Here is an 18709-nt window from a genome sequence, read left to right as displayed (position 1 = left end):
AAGCTTGGTCTCAAGAATTTGCCTATGAGTCTCGAATCTTTCGACTCGAGCCAGATCTTGGAACATGTTCTTCAACTCACTGATGATTGTGAAAGCATCTGAGTTGATGAACGTTTTCTGCAGATCCGCACTCATGGTGGCGAGCATTAGACATTTCACATCCTTGTTGGCATCAATCCAACGATTGAGGGCTGCCTGAGTGACCCCGTCGCCTGCAGCTTCGGGCATCGCCTCATCTAGGACATACTCCTTTTCTTCCTGCATAAGAACTATTTGCAAGTTCCTTTGCCAGTCAAGGAAGTTTTTCCCGTTCAACTTCTCCTTTTCGAGAATTGATCGAATGTTGAATGAATTGTTGTTTGCCATATTAAAAACTACAATTGAAAAGAATAAACAAATAAATAACCATTCACAGTTTCTCTTAATAAACTTAAATTCTAGCATACATGCATAATTCAATGTTTATTAAGCATTTCATTCAAGTTATGTGTTCCGGCAGGTGTGAATAAAATGATTCCAAGATCCTAAAATCATTGAAGAACTAAGCACAGTTTGTCGACTTAATCCTAGAACATCTTAGGTAAGCAAAAGCCTTTTGCTAATAGTCTAGAAACTACTCTTGGTTGATAGGTACGTCTAATAACTTATTAGGTAAACCTATCGATTTTGCCACGACATAAAAGGACTCCTTACTTATATCGTTGAGTTTCACCAAAACTAACATGTACTCACAATTGTTTGTGTACCTTGCCCCTTTAGGACCAATAAGTAACACCTCGCTGAGCGAAAACTATTACTAGATTGATGTAAAGGATATCCAAGCAAGTGTATATTTTGGCATGGCACCTTTTAACTCAATTTTTAAGTTTGGAACTTAAGGCTCTTACTATGTTGGTTAGATTTTAAGTGAACTAAAATCCTTAATCATGCAACATAATCAAGCTTTTGATCTCATGCATTTTAAGACATATTTAAAAGCAATAAATAACTTAAAACTTGCATAAGATTAATGTGATCTAGTATGGCCCGACTTCATCTTGAAGCTTTGACTTCAAAGTCCGTCTTGAAAATCTCCGTGGGAGGCACCATTTTCTTCAAATAGGATAAGCTATAACTAATTACAACTATTTGATGGTTCGCAGACCATATTTGAATTGAAAAATAACTTTGGTACTTTAATTAGACCAATTACATTCAAATTAATGGTACGCAGACCATATTTTCTATCCTATTTGGGCCATACTAGTCACTTCATAACCTGCAAAACAGTACATATACAATATATACCATTCACCCATTCATTATCATGAATGGCCCACATAGCTGGTTAGTAAAACACATTATGCATCACGTAAACATTTGCAGCAATTAATCAAGGGCACCAATAATCTACCAATTATTCAGTCCTTATTAATTCTAATCAAGTTGTTTTAACCTTAAGGATTTGTAGACCTAATCAAGAGTTTATGACTAAAAAGCGCTCCCACTTAAACCAATAAATTCATATGCTTTACTAATTTTAAACATAAAAATGTATTTCTAGTCTAACCGGAAACATACAAATTTAATTAAAATTTAAAGCTCATATAAATTTATAATTGAATCCAAAAAGTTTAATTTAATTTCAGTCGTTATTTAAATTAATTCATGATTTTAATTTTAGTAAAATAATTAGAATAAATAAAATTTATTATAATTACAATATTCAAAATTAAAATCCAAGAAAATAATTTAAATTATTAATTTTAAAATTAATTAAAATTACGTGAACTGAAATTTTCAAATTAAACATTCAAAACGATCTAATCGTAACGCAAACACCCTACGCATTGCACGCCCATGGGCCGCACGCACACAACCTTCGCTGGCCATGTGCGCGCAGCCCATGCGCTCGTCGCATAGCTGCTGCATCTCCCATCGCAAGCCATCGCACGCTATGGTGCTCGCTGCGAGCGCGCCAGCGCTCGTCGCACGCGAGCCATTGCTCGCAGTGCGCGCTCGCCAGCGCTCGCTGCGCGCGCTCCATAGCCCGCTGTGCGCGCGAGCCATTGCTCGCTGTGCGCGCGAGCCATCGCTCGCTGTGCGCGCGAGCCATCGCTCGCTGGGCGGGCGACATCGCTCGCTGTGCGCGCGAGCAACGCTGGGCGCAGCGCTCGTGGCACGCGAGCTTGCGCTCGCTGCGCGCGAGGCTGCGCGCTCTTGCGCGAGGCAGTGCGCGTTGTGGCGCAGCTCGCTTGCTGCCCACACGCGACTGCCTTGGCTTGCCTTTTGCCCATGCCCATTTGTTCATAGCTCGTGGCCCACGACACAAGGCAGGGCTGCTGCCTTGTGCTCGTGCACCATGCCTTGCTCATTGCATTGGTGCCGCACGGGCGACGAGCTCCCTTGCTCGTCGTCGCATGCCCGCACTATACAACACCCCTTAAGGGTAACACGAAGCTTCCATTGCTTTGTGCGTGCAAGTTATATGAACGAATCGCATAAAAATTTAAAATTTATATTTAAAATTAATGACAAATTAATAAATAATATTAATTTCATAATTTTAGGGCGAAAAATCGAAAATTTATTATTCAATTGATTTCCGATTGTTATGGATTCAAGTCTAGGTCATAAAAATTTAAAATTTATCATAAATTTACAATTTTTATGGTGGTTTTTAATCATAGGTTTCTAAATAAATTATAATTAATTATGAAAATGAAATTAATTCTTAATTATTCTAATTTTCAACAAATTAATCATAATTACAAATTAGATTGCATAATTAACAAGGCTAGGCATTCAAACTTGTTAAACATATACAGTAGGTCAATCAAAAATTCAAGATTTATCAACAAGAATCGCAAATATTTAATTTAACATCTTAAATTTACGAAATTTTGCATTCGAAAAACTAAAACCTTCGAAAAGTCATAGTTAGGCTTCGAATTTGAGAATTCTGGGTTCGGCAGAAAATACTATTTTTGTCAAAATTTTAGAATGCCTTTTACATGCGGAATTGACACAAAAATCACTCGATTTGGATGAGTAACGAAGAAACTGCCGAAAAACTGCGTACGTATAATTAAATAAACGCAATTTGCAATTAATTAACAATTACGAAAATTAATCACCCCTTTTAATTCTTGCAAATTTGTAATATTTAACCATGTTCATGCAATTTAGATTATGAAAATAATAAGGGGATCGTGATACCACTGTTAGGTTATGATACATATGATATTACATAAATCATGCGGAAACAAACATTAACCCAGGAATACATATTATTTACACATAATCATATAGCATAATTTAGATGCATACTCTTTGTTGCGTGCCCTCCCTAGCTGCGCCCGAACCGAGCAAGAACAAGTCTTTAGGACTCCAAGTGTCGTCCCTCCGTAGATAGTCCACAGCACGTCCGGATCCGCCTTAAGATTGACCAACTAGAATCGCCCTTAAGGTACTAGAATTTTCGGCACTTTTGAGCAAGGAATGTGGCTGAATTTTTCTCTCAAAACTCACTTTGAATACTTTAAAAAACTCGTTATAAATTGTGAACCCAGGCCACATATTTATAGGGGTATGGAAAGAGAATTGGAATCCTATTAGGATACGAATTAATTAAACTTAGAATCCTACAAGAACTCTAATTAATTAATTTATCAAATAGAATTAGGAATTTAATCATTAACCGAACTCTGCATGTTTTAGGAATCGTGCATGAACACAAACTCACACACACACACGGCAGCCACGATGGGCCGCCCATGCGCGTGCGTGCGAGCAGCAGCCCACGCAGCGAGGCCCACGCAGCCGCGGCCTTGGCGCGCGCTGGGCCTGCCTTGTGGTAGGCCTGGGCGCTGCCTTGGCTGGGCTTGTGGCGCGCGTTTGGCTTGCTGGGCGATGGCCTGGCTTCGAGCTGGGCCCTCGTCCGGCAGGCCTCGTCCGATGCTTATTCGTACGATACGCTTCCGATTAAATTTCCGATTCCGGAATTCATTTCCGATACGAACAATATTTAACATTTCCGATTCCGGAATTAATTTCCGTTTCGAACAAATATTTAATATTTCCGTTTCCGGAATTATTTTCCGATTCCGATAATATTTCCGATTCTGACAATATTTCCGTTTCCGGCAATATTTCCGATTCTGGCAATATTTCCATTTCCGACAATATTTTCCGATACGTACCATGTTTCCGTTTCCGGCAATATCTACGACTTGGATAATATTTATATTTCCGATACGATCCATATTTCCGTTTCCGGCAATATCATCGTTTCCGGAGTATTCATTTCTTGCTTGTGACGATCTCAGCTCCCACTGAAACCAAGATCCGTCGATTCCAAATATCCATAGATAGAGTATCTAATGCCATTAGATACTTGATCCGTTTACGTACTATTTGTGTGACCCTACGGGTTCAGTCAAGAGTAAGCTGTGGATTAATATCATTAATTCCACTTGAACTGAAGCGGCCTCTAGCTAGGCATTCAGCTCACTTGATCTCACTGAATTTATTAACTTGTTAATTAATACTGAACCGCATTTATTAGACTTATCATAGAATGCATACTTGGACCAAGGGCATTATTTCCTTCAGTTTGGAGTCCTAAACTTGTTCTTGTTCAGTTCGGGAGCAGCTAGGGAAGGCACGCGTCATATGTATGTATCCTAAATTATGCTAATTGACTATGTGGCAATTAATTTGGATTCCTGGCTTTATGGTTTTTCCGCATGAAATATATGTTTTATATTTGTCATAACCTAACAACAACCTCATCAGATTGAAGTGAAGGAAATAATGCCATTGGTCCAAGTATGCATTCAATGCTAAGTCTAATAAATGCGGTTCAGTATTAATTGATTAAAACAAGTTAATAATTCAGTGAGATCAAGTGAACTGAATGCCTAGCTAGAGGCCGCTTCAGTTCAAGTGGAATTAATAATATTAATCTACAGCTTACTCTTGACTAAACCCGTAGGGTCACACAAATATACGTGAACGGATCAAGTATTTAAGTGATCAAGTATTAAATACTCTATTTATGAACACTCGGAAATGACGGATCTCGATTCCAGTGGGAACTGAAATCGTCAAAAGGAAAAATATAGAAATGCTCCGGAAATGATGATATTGCCGGAAACGGAAATATGGATCATGACGGAAATATAAATATTATCCAAGTCGTAGATGTTGCCGGAAACGGAAACATGGTACGTATCGGAAAATATTATCGGAAATAGAAATATTGCCGGAAACGGGAATATTACCGGAATCGGAAATATTGTCGGAATTGGAAATAAATTCCGGAATCGGAAATATTAAATATTTGTTCGAATCGGAAACGAATTCCGGAATCGGAAAACGAATCGGAAGCGCGACGTACGAAACGATCGACGAACGAGCTTGCAAGACGGAAGTCCCAGCACGAAGCCAGGCCCAGCGCCAAGCAAGCCCGCGCACGCAGAGCAAGTAGGCTGAGCAGCAGCAGCGCCCTCGTGGGCCGCGTGCATGCTGCCAGCGCCCATGGGCCAGCGAGCAAACAACAGCACTCGTGGGCTTGCGAGCTGCGGGTTGCGTAGCAGCGTCGGGTCAAGGGCCACGCATGCACTACCTTGGCCGGTTAGGATTACTTCGTTAGGAAGTAATCGCGTTTTCCTAATTCTACTCAAATTGGATATTTTGTTAAATCTGAAATACTTAGGTATTTGAGTAAACGTAAAATTCTAATGATATAATTTAACTAGAATCCTAATGGATTTAGTTATTGGAATCCAAGTAAAATTCTAACTCCGTTATTTCCACCCTATAAATATGTGGTTCATGATCACAATTTATAATGCAATTCAATAAGTATTCACATACATTAAGTTCAAGAGAGAATTTAATAATTTGCCTAAAATTAATAATAAGCTTTCCGAGTGCACATAAAACCTTAGATAATATTCTAGTTAATTGCATCTAAGGCGGATTTGAACGTGCTGTGGACTATCTACGAAGGGGCGACATTTAGAGTCCTAAACTTGTTCTTGTTCGGCTCGAGAGCAGCTAGGGAAGGCACGCATCACATTGTATGTATCCTAATTATGCTAATTGACTATGTGTCAATTAATTTGGATTCCCGACTTTATGGTTTTTCTGCATGAATTATATTGTTTATATTTTTTATAACCTAACATGAAGTTCATCATTACAAACGCGATTCTCCTTTGGATAAAACTTGCTAATATCGACATCATCAAAGAATCGTTGTTTCTTTTGGCGAAAATGCAGCATAAAATGGCATAAAGAATAAGGATTATGTTGACGGTGTCCTAGCTCTTCTTCACTAATATATCTTTCTGGTTTAGTGGATGATTAATTAGTTTGTTGTTTTAATGAGGGAGGATTTTGGGAATGGAAAGGATAGTGATGAAGAGTACGAAAGGAAGATAGAAGGAAGGAGAATGATTAGCAAAGACGAGTTTAGCAAAAACAGAGAAGGAAATGAGAGGGAGGAACTTTAAAGGAAGGAAACCTGCAAAAATCGCAACGGTCATTGTCATGTAGGACAAGTGACCTGATTTTGCAGGTCGTCATTTCAAGGGGTCTGTTTAAAGAAAATAGGTGTCAAAGGTTGGATCAGCTAGAAATATCGCATAGGTGGGACTGTTAATGGATTACCGGGCAAAGGTTGGATTATTTTTCCAACAACTAATACAAACAACTAACCGCTAACAGCTAGTCAAACCATCTATCAGCTAACAGCTAACAACTCCTAACCATACAAGACCCTTATATTTTCAGTTTTGTCAAATAGTACCTTGTTTTAAAAATGGTACCTTATTGCAACAGTCCGGCTAAAATAACAATTTTCCAGCCATTTTTTAACCTTCCCTCCAAAAACCTGTGTGTGTAACAAACCTAGCCAAACATCACGCGCCTATGTTACTCTTCTTATAAGAATAGCAGAACAACAATACCCACGAGAATTTTAGATCTACACTCAATTATTTTTAAGAGGGAAAGCAACAACTGGTTTCAAGAACCAAAGGTATGATTTTCTATCTTTTCATCTCTTGAATTCCTTGGTGCAAATTGTAATCAATTGAATTTGATTGCTTGTAATTGATTCCATTGCAGACGTATTCTCTTTCTCATTCATCTCTTCGAAGTTTTCGCTCTACATGTTATTGTGGACTTGCTTAGGGCCATTAAAGGCATGGACAATGGAAACCCCAGGAAGAAAGTTCATAGCATCCAAGTTCTATGACTATGCAACTGGAAGAAGGGGATGCAATTTTTTTGAGTGGGTAGACAAAGGTATCCTTGACTGGCAGAAGGATGTTACCAGCTGCTTGAAAAGAAAATTTTGCAATCCCAAATTGATTTACTCAAGAGGGAAATCAGCAGGCATGAGGAAGATAAGTTCAAGATGGTAGTTGACATTGAAGAAGAACATGCGCTGAAAAATTTGAATGTGGTTAGATGATGAGAGCGTGTTCGCACGCAAAGATTTCCCTCTCAAATTGTGGCAACAAACAGAATCAATGTCCGAAAAATTATTATTTGGCCGGAATGTTGCAACAGGGTACCATTTTTAAAACAAGTTTTTAATTCAAGGTACTATTTCACAAAAATGAATACATAAGGTACTAGTTCACAAATTGAGGAAAAAAAGAAGGTTCTTTGTGACAGTTTTGCCAAGAAATGTTGATGTACTTTTTAATCAACTTTTTTTAAATTTTTTTACGAATGAGTCACCGGAATACAATTACAATTGGAAAATTGGGGATTCGAAATTTCGATCCTGATGCCTAAAGTACATAGACTCATAGTCTTAAGTTCTTAACCACTAGGCGGTACCTTATTTATTTTAATCTATTAGTTCCATACTCATCAGAAATTCAGAAATAATCTGTTTTTTGAATGTTAGTCCATTAGAATCTAAGACAATCCAACTTGAGTACACTTGTCATATAAATATCAATAGAATCTAACCCGTATGGGTAAGAGAATAAATAACTAATGGGTATAACGGGATAAATGTTTACTTGGGAGTAGTGGGTCATTTGGATATTTTCAATGGCATAGTGGGGATAAAGATTGGACAAATAAAGAAATATTCCAAAAGTGACCAAAAGATGATACTCCATCCGTATTAACTAAAAGATACAGTTTGACCTTCACGTAGTTTTAGGAGGGTGAGTTGAATTTATTAAAATAAGATGAAAGTGTGTATTGAGTTATTACTTATTGTAAGAAATTGATAGTGGGTGAATCTATATTATTAAAGCAGAGTGGTGAGGAATGAGAGGCCTCCAAACCCCGATTCTCAACCCACAACTACTCCACATCATCATCTTAATTCCCTTAAATTGAGCTGGACCAAAAAGGAAACTACCAAAACATGAAGTTAAACTACGAAATAGAGGGAGGAAATACTAACAAAAAAGAGAAATATTAAAAAAATTGGTCAATTTGAATCATAATACGAATGAAGAAGGAAACTAAAATTAATAAATAAAACAAAAATGTGTAACAAAGATAACCTTTAGAATTTCCATTCTATATTAAACACAAATCGATCCTTTCTTTACTTTGTATTCAACCAAATTGACAGGTTGACCTGATTCAATATGCAAAACTTCTTTTTTACGAAATAATTTTGATTTTCCTAATTTAAAATAGTATAAAATAGAAAAATATTTTCAATCCTAATAAAAGTTTTGTACTACTTACGTAACAAAAAGCTAGAATAAGAATGTTGTATTTACATAATAAATAGTGTTGTTAATTGGTGGGTTGATTATGGGGATTGATTAGACGTTAATTGGTTGATTATGAGGTAGATGACGTCATTAATGTTTTCTGGTGTGTTAAGTATTGAAATTGAGGTACTTCGTGTATTATGTTTTGAAATATGGATATTTTATGTATTACTGAAATTCGAGGGCATTTGGTGAATTTCGCCAAAACTTAGAGGTATTTAATGAAAAAACCGTACGTACTCCGCACGTAATAATATTAGAACTTCAATACTAACAAGTAAATAATAATATAAAAAATTACAACACTTTGTCAATATACAATTCTTGCCATTTAAGTACGAAGTAAGATATTATTATGATATACATGTGACGGAGAGGATATATAATTTTCTTTTTACTACGTGATAAATATCAATCATCATTATTAATTTTCTAATTTTATTCAGATTTTTCATGATTTAATTTGATGTGATTGACTTCAACATTAACTCTTTTAGTATGTGTTTTTCGAGTCGGATTTCATGATCTAAACTCAAAATTCATGGTTCTTTGTGGTTTTTAAGGAGGACGGTGGGTGGCTGTGTTCCATGGTGAACCGGGAGGGTGTTTAGGGTGGCTTTGTGGGTTTTTATGAGGATAGTTTTTGGGGTTATGGGTGGGGTGAAACAATTTTCATCGATCAGATTTGATGGTAGTTAGGTTTAATTTGGTAATGAATTGGTACGTAGAAGACTTTTATCGTTAGCGGGGGAGAATTGCATGGTCATTGGGTATGGTTTGTTGGTGGTTGAGTATGTCAATGCAGGTGGAATAAAATGGAGGTGCGGAAGATGGTGGTCTGGTACGTGACTGGGGTGGTTGGGTCAAGCGGTGGCGAGGTAGTGCGGGAGTGGTCAAGGCTTTGGTCAATGACGGTGAAGGTGGTAGTGGAGTACAGGAGAGAAGAAAATCGATGCCTTAGGAGTGAGGGGGGTGGATGTAGATGATTTTGAGGGTAAGAGAGATCAAGGGGATGAAACAAAATTTATTACAAACAATATATAACAGAATCATCCCACTTGATTCCCTTATCTTTTTCGAAAACCTTAAAACAAACGCCCCCTTCGTCTATTCATATTACGCAGTACATGATAAGCGTAAAACTAATTATCATTTCATTTGCTTTAATTTTAAGAAACAACATTTACTTTCATGTTTAGTTTCAATAGTAAAACAAGTATTTTGTAGGAGGTAAAAAAAACTTGAGAGAACAAAATCATGTACTGAGTATAAAATGACTACTCTAGAAGAAAAATACATTTCTATTGGTTAGACATCAACAATATGGACACTCAATATAGACCATCATATAAACAAAGAAATATGGAAAAAATAAAATGTAAACAAACTTATCCATCCTGAATTTACGTGTGTAATCAATTAAAATAGATGATAGAAATGACACATAATTAAACATATGATCAATTAGTACCAAAACTTTTCATAAAAATCAACTAACCATAAATCATAAAATACCATTAATTAATATTAACGTTCTTATAAGCGTATTTGGAGCTAAATAAATACGGTAAAATAAAATTGAAATGACATACTCGGAAAATTCAGATATCAACCACAATAAAGCACGTTACTTTATTAGAATATGACATTTTGTCTTAGATACAACTAATGTTTAAATTATACATTATTTTATTAGAATACAACATTATATAATCTAATGCTTTTTTTATAAGCTGTCTAATTTTATAATCTAATTTTATTAGAATACAACATTATATAAAGTACGTTACTTTATTAGAATATGACTTTTTATGCATTAGCACGGGCACATACTAGTAGCAAGATTTAAAATATTATGATTTTCACTTCTTTTGTTTAATCTCATAGTAGATTTGGCCTACTTAATAACTTTATAAATGTTACAACGGATTTTTCATGAAATGCCCCCGAGGTTTGCTTTAATGCACCAAATACCCCTAAACTTTCCAGAATGCACCAAATACCCTCGAGATTTTAATAAATAACACAAAATGCCCATAATAAGCATTTTTCGTCCATTCCGTTAAGTCTCCGTTAACATTAAATTTTTTTCTTTTCTTTTCCTTTTTTTTCTTTCTCTTTCTTGTTCCTTTGTGATGTCTCCTCTTCTTCCCAGGAGTCTGCAAATCAATCCTCCAAATTCCATAATCTCCGCTCCTTTCTAACTCCCTCTGTCAATCCTCCAAATCCCATCATCTTTGCTCCTTTCTCTCTCCCGTTGCTTCTTCCAAATCAGTATCCATCGCCACCCACAACCACCAAGGAACCCTTCCTCTTCTCTTCTCCTTTTCTTTCTTAAACCCAGAAAATCAACTTTTACATCCCAGAAAAATCAGCAAAAATCAACGATTATATCACCAAAACATTCGTAACAAGATCCAAAACCAACAAAAAATTCAAAACCAACAAGATCCCAGAAAATTTCCAACAAAAAATACTCCAAATTAATCGATGAAAATACTCCAAAACCCTACTGTGCAGATTTATTCCAAAAAAAATAAAAAATGTGTTCTTCCCCAAATTGATTTTCCCCAAATCAATTTAAACCTAAATCGCAAAATCGTGTTCCATTGATTCCCACCTGGTTAAAATGGCTGGAGGATCTACGAATCCTCTATACCTCCATCAGATGGTCTCATATCATCTCCATCTCTAAACTCACAGGATCGGAGCTTCAGATTACCGAACATGGCGTCGGTCGATGGAAATGACGCTTCAATTCCATGGTGGTTTGAGATGAGAAAGATGATGATATGAGAAAGATGATGGTGGTTTGAGATGAGAAAGATGATGATAATGATGGCGCCGGTTGATGGAAATAACGCTTTCATGGTGGTTTGAGATGATGATGATGAGAAAGATGATGATGGTGGTGTGGTGATGAACAAGCAATTAACTTCACGTACATATTTTGGGTCAATTTTTGTTTTTTTTAATTAATTAGATTTTTAGGGTCTTAATTTTTTAGATAATAGTTAATTATTATTTTTAGGGGTTTAATTAGTTTAATTAATTTAATTAAGTGGTAATATTATGATTAGTAGAGAAAATTGTTGAATAAGGGTAAAAAAGTAAAATAATGTTAACGGAGACTTAACGGAATGGACGGAAAATGCTTATTATGGGCATTTTGTGTTATTTATTAAAACCTCGAGGGTATTTGGTGCATTCTGGAAAGTTTAGGGGTATTTGGTGCATTAAAGCAAACCTCGGGGGCATTTCATGAAAAATCCGATGTTACAATAGTTCCGTCAAAAAAAAATGTTACAATAGTTAAGTACTATACGTAAATACCTAAACAAGAATTATTTATTTTATTTTATTTTACTACATTTTATGTAAAGCAAGTGTTAAAAAGTGAGTTTTAGAAAATTACGTAAAAGACCGGAAATTCGATCGAATATTCGGCCTAAAACTAGATGCTATTCTAACTGATATGGTTATCGGACAATTCATAGATGTCATTCTTGCTTTACATAAAATTTAGATAGCGGGTACACTTACAAATATCATCAAATTCTAAAAGTAACGGGTACCTGATAACAATTTGACAAGTTTTTGTTTCATTTAATTTTTTCCCAACTTATCTTTTTGCCGAAATCCTAAACTCCTAAAAGTACCAATCACTTTATAATTTGAATAAATAGTAATTTATCTTATTTTCCCAATAACCTATGACAAAACTTAAATATTCTTTTAAATAAGTTAGTGTGCAACAAAAAAAAAAAATTATGAAATCCGTGCGGTGCACGAGACCTAACCTAATTACTTATTGTTGTAAAAAGAGTATGTGTGTAAGTGTTAGGACCACAAGAAGGAGATAACGATTAATATAATTGGAAGTGGAGACCACGACATGCCAAAAATAGGAAGTGTATCTTTTAATAAAATAAGGTAATTTATGGAATTGTATTTTTTTTTAATTAAATACGGAAGGAGGAAAAACAACTTAATACAAAAAGAGGATTAACATTCAAGAACGGACGGACTATTATAATTATCTATTACTGAAATTTCATCAACATTTTATTTCTTCGGATATTATGCTCTTGAATGTTCTAATTTGACTTTTTGAGCTACTACCTAGGTCTACAATATTTGCAATTGCTGCTTTGTTTTGATTTTGCATAGACTTTTTCTCCTTCTTAATTATATAGTAGTCGGGTGTAAATAAGTGTAATAATTTCAATTCATATAAATGAAATCGAGTTAATACAATCAAAAGGTTTTGTACGCATTCGGTGTACAATAAAATTGGTGTAGATCGGAGTAACTTTAACTCAATTTTTGGTAATTTTTAACATGTTTTGATTAATTTATATTATAAAAAAATTGATGGAAAAACATTTTAAAAGTTAAACGGTTACCTTTATACATTATTGTTAGTGCTTTTGAAAAAAATATTTTTTATTAAAATGAAAAACATATCACTAAAACTAGATAATGTTTACATTATACGGAGTATCAGGGTAACTTTTACACCTTTTGAGTTATCTTTTACTCCGATTTACTATATTTATTATACACCACATTTATATAAGAATTTTTATGTAATAAAATACACTCATACGAACTACTCTTTTTGTTTCTTCACTCAACCATGTGGGAACAATTAGTTAGGGTTGAGTAATTGCATACGTTAGTATGCTACAATATAAATTTGAGAAAAACATATACGACAATCATTTCAAAATGTACATAGAATCAATGGCATTTTAGTTTTTGGAGTACGTATGAGAGTGATATTTTCATCTCCAATAACAAAAGGTTTAGGATAAATTTTTACTAATCTGTATATACCTAATATTTAAAAAGGAAGATCATAGATTATTAGATGACATGTTTAATTTGTTCTTTTTTTTATTTTTTCCTTTTGTTATACGAAGTATTTTAATTTAAAGCTTCAATTTCCATTTCATTTTCTCATCAATTCACCATTTAATTCATATTTTTTTTTCAACTTTTAAATTCCAGCTTTATATAAATCATATATTCCCACTAAAATTATAAACCCTCAACAAAATTAGCACTTAAAAATATCGTTTATTAACCACTATATAATTGACCGTTCATTAATCGGGCTCAAAAGATAATTATAGTATAACAAAATCGCTAGTGAAAGTTTTTTGGTCAAGTAACTAAAAAATACGAAGTATATCATATTTTCGTATCATCATGTGAAATTATGAACCTAGTCAATTAGCCATGTACTGAATCTACTGATATTTGCAGTTCATTGCAATTGGGCCAATTTTGAATAAAGCTAGATCCAGTGAGTAATATTCATTACTAATATATAATACTCCTTACGTCCCTTAATACTCACACCGTTTTGACTGGATACGCTTTTCAATGCACAACTTTGACCACCAATATCTTTAACTACATATTATAATAACTTATAAAAATATTAATATTTTGAAAATATATATTAAGATGAATCCAACAATATATTATATATTAACATTTGTGTTCATATACTATAAATAAAATAGGGTCAAAGTGAATTATGTGAATAGTGCAAAAAGTCAAAACGGTGCGAGTATTAAGGGACAGAGGGAGTACAACGTACAAAATTATACCAAATTGGGTCCATAGCTCAGTGGTAGAGCATTTGACTGCAGATCAAGAGGTCACCGGTTCGAACCCGGTTGGGCCCTACATTTAAATTATTTTGGAAACTTATTTTTCAATACTGTAATTTTAATATTAAGATCTCACTAATGTAAAATTATAACTATTTTTAACAAGGGATGATACAAAACTCATACATTTAAATTTACTAGGTGTAGGACTGCACGCGGTTGTTAGCCGGAAAATCGATTAATTAAGTTTTGCACCACATAATATAAACGGATTAATTATGCCATTTATCGTAATATTATTGCGTGGGCTGTTTATGCTAAGTTTTTAACTATTGTGTTCTTAAGGCACTTTTTTTTATGCATTCAACTTATGCAATTATTTATGCCTAAAGTTTTCAGATCATGGTATTGAAGCTAGTAGGACAAGATTACGACAACCCGTATTAGAGTTTGAGGAACCAATTTGGATGATGAATATCAATTAAAACTTCTAATATTATTGCTTATCAGTATCGTCCTATTTCGAAATACAGCTCAAACACTTAACTATAGGAAAATTACAAAGATATTTGCTTCTTTTCAATTTTAAATGAGTACAAATATACTTATAGTACATAATATCATTTGGAAGACGACCATAACATCTTATCCAATTGTAGAATCACTAAAAACTTACAAGGACAAGCCTATAGTGCCATCTCCGCCACCATACACTACAAAGTACAAATAGGTACTCTCCCCGTTTCTAAATAAGTGTCCCATTTCCATTTATGGCGTTCCCTTTTAAGTGTACCATTCCCATTTATGGCGTTCCCTTTTAAGTGTCCAGTTTCCATTTTTGGACATGTAAACTTTACTATAATACCCCTTAACTTACCAACAATTACACCATTTACCTACTTTTCATTAAAATTTGTGCCAAAAAATTAATAAAAAATTCATTAAAAAAAAGATTTTTTTAAAAAAATATAGTGAAAGTCAGATTGGGGAAGTGGGTTTTATGGGTAAACCCCCAAACCCACGTTACTCCTCTCTCTCTCTCCTCTTTCATTTTCTATTCATCTCCTCTCTCCCTCTCTCTCTCCTTCATTTTTCTGATTCAACTCCTCTCTCCCTCTCTCTCTCCTTCATTTTTCTTCATCTCCTCTCGTCCCTCCCTGTTTCTTTCTCCCTCCATCTTCAAGATTTTGTTAAAATGGTGAAATTTAACCATGAAAATTTCAGATCTGAAGTTTTCACGGTCAAATTTGACCTCTTAAAACTCGATTTTGGCTTTGGATTGCTAGGTATGTTGAATTTTTGATATTTTTAAAATTTATTTTGGTTTAATGACGATTTCTGGATTTATTGATGATTGTTTTTATGATTTTGGGTTTGTTGATGAATTTTTGTGATTATATGGATATTTTAATATTTTTCTGGGTTTTTCTTTCGATTTTAGGGTTAATATTTGTTTTTCTGGGTTTGTGTGTTTTTTTTTAATGAATTTAGGGTTAATCTTAGTTTTTTTATGATTTTTTGTTGTTCGAATTTTTTGATTTTTTGATGATTTTTAGTTGTTTTTATGGATTTGCGTTCATCTGAGTTTTTGGATGAATTTTTGAGTTTTTGGGTTCTATTTTGGATTAATTTCTGGATTTGTGGGTTCAAATGTATATGTTTTCTGGGTTTTAATTTTTTTAGGGTTTGGTGATATTTTGATGATTTTTCTGATTAGAATTTGAGGAGGAGGTTCGAATTTATGGGTTTGAATTTTGATGATTTTTCTGGGTTAGAATAGCTGGTCGTCGTTGAGGTGGAGGAGGTGTCGTCGGCGATGGCGTTGAGGGGGAAGGCAGTGTTGAGATGAGGGTTTATTTGCTTTATTATGGTCCTTTAATTCTGTTGGTGCTTGGATTTGTTTTTGCAATATGATTGGTTGTTTTTGTTGGTAGGGGATTAGTGACATGGCATTTATTTGCCTTTTCTGATTTTTTTTATTGTACTTTTTCTAATTAAAAAATTATCTACTTTATCTTTTCCCCTAAAAAAACATTCCCAATCATTACCTCTTGCACACCATTCAATTTTATTAATTCCCGTGTAAATGTCTAAAGTGGACACTTATTTAGGAACGGAGGGAGTACTACAATTAGCCATATAGCATTTGATATATTGGTATGATTCTTAGTAGTACTACACTTAATATTGGTCTGATTCTTAGTAGTACTACACTGAACTCAATAGCAGATCCTAGGATGAACTGAGCAAACAACCAGCAAAGTTACCACTGAACGCAAGAATTGGCGTCGCTTCTCTTAATATTGCACAACCACTTCTTCAGGAATATAGCTTTGGCTACCAACAATGTCTTCACATCCTACAATAACAACATCAATCACTTGCAATCGAGACAGCAAATATACAATTGGTTGAGGGGAATATAGCATCATTATCTGCAAAAGTTGATATGTATTTGGCAACAAAAGAAAAATAGCATCTTTAATAGCGCCCTTGTCCAGAAGAAGGGTGTAATCCCCCGTAATTTTATACTTTTTATTTATATATTTTAACGTATATTTAATATATTTAAATAAGAATTTACGAATTTTAGAAATAAATATATAATTAACGTATACTTATTTTTACATTTTGAATATTTTAATGAATTATGAAATCAAAATCAATTTTTGAATTTTACGTTTAAACGAATTCGAATTACGAAATTACGTTCGATTGAAATTAGAAAGCAATCCTAACCCTTTTGGATTCAACAAACTAAATCTTAATTCCTAGCCTAAATAGGTGAAGCCCAAAACAAATAAACCCCCACTCTTTTTGCTTGTTTCAATCTCACGTAAAAAAAAAAACAAAAACCAACAAAAACCCTCCTCCTTCAATATTTACGTGAACCAGAAAAACCCTCTCAAGCCTCCTTGTTTGCTACCGTTCAGCCGCCAGCCACCTATACTCTCGCCGGCGACCACCTTTGTCCGGCACCGCAGTTGCATCGCCGGTAACTTCTTCTTCATCCTCTTTTGTTTCGTTCTCCCTTTCCCCTCTCGTTCTTTATTACTCTCCTCTTTAATGCGTGCTTTCTGTGCTGCGACAGCCACCACCGCGAGTTCCCCGCCACCAGCTCTGACCGCCGCCGACCCGGCTGCTGCCGTGCCCAGCCGTCGGCCAACCTTGTGTTAGGTTATGATACATATGACAATTCATAAATCATGCGGAAAAACCATAAAGCCAGGAAAACATATTATTTACACATAATCATTTAGCATAGTTTAGATGCATACTCTTTGTTGCGTGCCCTCCCTAGCTGCGCCCGAACCGAACAAGAACAAGTCTTTAGGACTCCAAGTGTCGTCCCTCCGTAGATAGTCCACAGCACGTCCGGATCCGCCTTAAGATTGGCCAACTAGAATCGCCCTTAAGGTACTTAGAATTTTCGGCACTTTATAGGCAATTGTATGACTGAATTTTGCTCTCAAAAACTCACTTTGAATACTTGAATGCTCGATATAAATATGTGACCCTAGGCACCTATTTATAGAGTTATGGAAAAGGATTTGGAATCCTATTAGGATACTAATTTATTTAATTATAATCCTACTAGGACTCTAATTAAATAAACCAAATCTTTTAGGATTAGATTTAATCATATGACAAATCCCGGTAGCTTTAGGATTCGAGTAGCACACAAACACACACGCACGCACAGCAGCCCACGAGGGGCGCCATGCGCGCGCGCGCAGCCCGCGAGCTCGCAGCCCACTGCCGCAAGCCCACACGCTGCCGTAGCCTTGGCGCGCGCTGGGCCTGCCTTGCGGTGGGCCTGGCGCAGCCTTGGCTGGTGCGTTTGTGGCGCACTGGCTTGCTGGGCGATGGCCCGGCTTCATGCTGGGCCTTCGTCTGGCAGGCCTCGTCCGATGCTAATTCGTACGATACGCTTCCGATTAATTTCCCGATTCCGGAATTCATTTCCGATACGAACAATATTCAATATTTCCGATTCCGGAATCAATTTCCGTTTCGAACAAATATTTAATATTTCCGTTTCCGGAATTATTTTCCGATTCCGATAATATTTCCGATTCTGACAATATTTCCGTTTCCGGCAATATTTCCGATTCCGGCAATATTTCCATTTCCGATAATATTTTCCGATACGTACCATGTTTCCGTTTCCGGCAACATCTACGACTTGGATAATATTTATATTTCCGATACGATCCATATTTCCGTTTCCGGCAATATCATCGTTTCCGGAGTATTCATTTCTTGCCTGTGACGATCTCAGCTCCCACTGAAATCAAGATCCGTCGATTCCGAATATCCATAGATGGAGTATTTAATGCC

General features: G+C 35.4%; 1 non-coding gene across 1 annotated transcript; it reads left to right on the top strand.

The window, feature by feature from the left end:
* Positions 1 to 14371: 14371 nt before the first annotated feature.
* Positions 14372 to 14443, top strand: TRNAC-GCA (transfer RNA cysteine (anticodon GCA)). Its single transcript has one exon. It is a non-coding gene; the product is annotated as a tRNA-Cys (tRNA).
* The last annotated feature ends 4266 nt before the right edge of the window (positions 14444 to 18709 follow it).

This window comes from Spinacia oleracea, chromosome 6 (genome assembly GCF_020520425.1).
Source record: "Spinacia oleracea cultivar Varoflay chromosome 6, BTI_SOV_V1, whole genome shotgun sequence".
Lineage (NCBI taxonomy): Eukaryota > Viridiplantae > Streptophyta > Magnoliopsida > Caryophyllales > Amaranthaceae > Spinacia > Spinacia oleracea.
The sequence above is the reverse complement of the archived record's forward strand: the minus strand, read 5'-3'. Positions and strand labels throughout refer to the sequence as shown.